At 44.3% G+C, this 4,165-nt stretch overlaps 1 long non-coding RNA gene across 1 annotated transcript; it reads right to left on the minus strand.

Moving 5' to 3' along the window:
• Window positions 1-412: 412 nt before the first annotated feature.
• On the minus strand, window positions 413-3,868 carry LOC149290364 (uncharacterized). Its single transcript, XR_016277230.1, has 3 exons — window positions 3,339-3,868; window positions 2,340-2,691; window positions 413-1,433 (listed from the first exon to the last, which is right to left on the minus strand). It is a non-coding gene; the product is annotated as an uncharacterized LOC149290364 (long non-coding RNA).
• Between the last annotated feature and the right edge of the window lie 297 nt (window positions 3,869-4,165).

Raw genomic sequence — 4,165 nt, forward strand, 5'->3', positions numbered from 1 at the left:
AGGGCCTAGCTGCTGCTGCTTATTCTGCTGGCGGCCTTTGCAGGAAAGGAAGGTATGCGCCAGGGGTTCAGCAGCCTCCCCTTCCTTCCCTCATTTCTTCCTTTGAGGAGATCGCAATGGAGGCCAAGGTGCAGAGCTGTACTCAGGAGGGAAAGACAGGAAAGGAAGGCTCTAGTTTTGAAATATAGCTGTCTTTGTGCATTCTGTGTGTGTGTGTGTGTGTGTGTGTGTGTGTTTGTCTCTGCTGTCCTTATGGCTGGGAATGGAGCTGAGGACTGAGGAGAGAAGAAACGGTCAGTTTGGGCAAATTCAGAACTTCTGTGTATCAAAGAGTCCAGTGTGTTGAAACAGCAAAGAACTTTATTGAGAACACATTGAAATTCAGTGTTTAAGCCAGAACTGCACACTCCAATCCAAACAATACATTAAAACCCCAAACGTTCAACATCACCCTCTTCCAAACCTAGCCTCACCCCCAATTCCCACAGTCTATGCCCCACAGGTAACAAGGCCCCCTTTGCCATTCCCACAAACTAGCCCTTTCTGTTAATACCCCAAAATTTTCTTCAGACAACATCTCACCCTTTGCAAAAGATATCATTCCCATAACTATTCTATCCAGCTGCAACAAATCCCACCCCTCATCTACCTAACCTATACCACAATCCACAATCCACAACAAATATACAACCCAAAGCAATTACTTATACTATTAGCAATTAAAACCTAAACTTAATAAAATATGACTTTTAAACATAAACAGACATATGGACAGACAAAGCTAATAAAATCATAAGGGCCTTTTCTTATTACACCAGGATTAAAAATATATTCTTTGTACTCCTTCTTGACAAATATAATGTTAGTTCATTACTGGGATTGCTGTAGATTCTCCCCTGTGTGACCTCTCTCATGTTTCATTTGGGCTGACTTGTCAGAAAAACATTTCCCACAATGCTGGCATTTGTATGGCTTTTCTCCTGTGTGGACTCTCTGATGTGTCACTATGTTTGACTTTGAAGAAAAACATTTCCCACAATGCTGGCATTTGTATGGCTTCTCTCCTGTGTGGACTCTCTGATGTGTCACTATGTTTGACTTTGAAGAAAAACATTTCCCACAATGCTGGCATTTGTATGGCTTCTCTCCTGTGTGGATTCTCTGATGTCTCACTAGGTGTGACTTCCAAGAAAAACATTTCCCACAATGCTGGCATTTGTATGGCTTTGCTCCTGTGCGAGATCTCTGATGTCTGACTAGGTCTGACTTTAAAGAAAAACATTTTCCACAATGCTGGCATTTGTATGGCTTCCTTCTTGTGTGGACTCTCTGATGCTTGACAAGGACTGACTTGTAGGCAATTTTTTCCCCACAATGCTGACGTTTATGTGACTTGTTTCTTGTGTGGACTCCCTCATGACTGACATATTCTTCTGTAAACAAGGACAATGACAGACAAGACTGAATCTCAGCGTTAAGAGTGAAAGGTGTTACCCCAAGATTTAGCCCTATGTTCACCCCTCCCTATTTCAGGTTAAATTAATAAAGTTGGTGTGAGTGACCTGAGCATGACACTGTTATGGATGCTCCCAAATCCATATAACGATTGTATCCTTACTCATAGGCGCTAGCAAAGAAGAGATTGTAGGGGAACTGCCATGAGGAAATCAGTGGAAGCATATAATCAGGCAATTGAAAAATATTCCATTAAATATGTATAAAAATATTTTGATTGAAAAGTGGCATCATTTCTTGTGAGACTGCCATAGAGTGTTGAGTCAGAGCACATGGCATGATGCAAGCTAAGTGCAGAGGATGCTTAATGCTGTGTGGCACCAGGAGTTGACTCACAACCAATACAGTTTATTGCTAAAAAGGCCAATGGCAATCTAGGTTGCATCAATACAAGTAAAGTTTCAAGATCAAGGGATGTAATAGTGCTATTCTATTCTGCTTTGGTCAGAATAATCCTGTGTCCAGTTCAGGGCCCCACAATTTAAAAAGGATGTTGTCAAGTTGGAACATGCCCAGAGGAAGGCAGCCAGAGTGGTGAAGGATCTTGAAACCATCAAGCCCTTTGAGGAGCGACAGTAAGAGCTCTTTGACAGTGCAACTCCCTTACTTTTGTGGAGTCCTCTTCCTTGGAGGTCTTTAAACAGAAGCTGGACGGTGTTTGGAAATGTATTCCTGCATGGCAGAAGGGCGTTGAACTGGATGGACCTTGTGGTCTATTGCAACTGTATGATTCTATAATTCTAGTGGAATCATAGCACCATGATAATTTAGTACAAAAGGGACCTCAGTCTTCATAGAAAATACAATGGATTCCGGTTCCTTACCAACAGAGGCCACATTCTCATAATTCTCCATCATCACATAACTGTACATCAGTCTCTGCTTCTTTGTCAACAGCAAGCTTGTTTTCTGCTTCTCCAGAAAACAGGATCTGGAACAATGGATGCAAGCTCCAGGAAAAGAGATTCCACCTGAACATTAGGAGGAACGTCCTGACAGTAAGGGCTGTTTGACAGTGGAACACACTCCTTCCTCAGAATGCAGTGGCGTCTCCTTCCTTGGAGGTCTTTAAGATGAGGCTGGATGGCCATCTGTCAGGGATGCTTTGATTGAGAGTTCCTGCATGGCAGGGGGTTGGACTGGATGGCCCTTGTGGTCTCTTCCAACTCTATGATTCTAATATAATAAACAATATAATTTAGGCCATGGCTGGCATATTGAGGATGTATTACGATACTCACTATCCCAACACAAACAGAACATTTAGCCACCAAAGAATTATAGTGCATTTAGAAAGTTCTTGCCACATTTCAGAGGCAAATGTCATTTTTAATCACAGTTTTGGGGAGCACGCTGGGATTGAGGGCCACTGGGGCTACCCCATATTTAGATCCAGAGATGTTCCCCCATATCCTCCAACATTGCAGAGATGGGAAAAGCAAGACACATGTGGACAAGCAATCCAGAAGGCGGTGAAGATGGCCAAAGTTGTTTATGAGGAAGGTCACACATATGGGGAAGGGCACAGCAGTTTGCTTTAGCTTCAGCCTCCTGGGAAGGGCAATATCCTGCCTCCATCTTTCCTCTCTTCTCCCCACTTTTGAGTTGATGGGGTGCAAACTGAATGGCACTCAGGAACTGAAGTGAGCTGAGAAGGGGGAAAGTGGGGGGAGGAGAGAGCAACCGGGACATTTTAAAATCCCCTGACAGAGGGTTAACCAGGACTGTCTCTGCTAAATTGGGAGCATATGTTCTCCGTTTGCTTTCATGAACTGGCCCAGCAGTGACACAGATGAAATTAATAGTCAAGAACGTCAACTCACCAAAGAATTCTTGTACCTCCGCAGCCTCTTTCTTTTGGAGCCCAACTCCCTCCGCTTGGCCTCTGTGTTGGCCATCAGGTGGGCAGGGGTCCTGGTGGTCTTGCACTTGGTCACTTCCAGCAAGAGAGGCCCCAAAGCAGCATAGAAGGAAACAGAGATGAAGTTCCTGAGAAAAGGGACCAGGGTTAGGATTGAGTTGGCAAGAAACCCTGCAGCACTCAAAGACACAGAGAACAGCATCCTCCTGGTGAGATACGCAGGTGACATATGTTTCCTTTGGGCTAATGCAGAGGTGGGCATCCCCTTCCTCCTTCTGCACCAAACAAAGCACCCTGGACCTAGCATAGGTGCACTGCAGCTTCCCTACACAACAGATACTCCATGCCTTCTTAGAGTGGTGAAGGATGAGGAGATGGGGAATTGGAGAGGGCCCTGGTTATGTCCCTGAAGCTAGATGTGAACTGAGTGCATCATAAATAAATCATCTGCTGAAATGTCCAGAGCTCCCCAGTGCTTACCCTCAGCACCATCCCCTTTCCAAAGAAGGCTGCATTTGCACTATAGAAATAAGGCACGTTGACAACGCTTTAACCGCTCAGTGCTATGGAATCTTGGGATTTTACCTTTGGGACACTTAGCCTTATCTGCCAGAGAGCTCTGGTGCCACAACGAACTACAAATCCCAGGATTCCACAGGATGGAGCCAGGAGAGTTAAAGTGGTTTCGAACCAGATTATTACTCTAGAGCTGATACAGCCTAAACTGGTTGTAAAAGGATAGAAGCACCCAAGTCTTGTTTTTACTCTCCAAATAATGGTTTTCCTTTA

Source organism: Sceloporus occidentalis, unplaced genomic scaffold, assembly GCF_023333645.1.
Source record: "Sceloporus occidentalis isolate IW3139 unplaced genomic scaffold, rSceOcc1.0.p SCAF_39, whole genome shotgun sequence".
Classification (NCBI taxonomy): domain Eukaryota; kingdom Metazoa; phylum Chordata; class Lepidosauria; order Squamata; family Phrynosomatidae; genus Sceloporus; species Sceloporus occidentalis.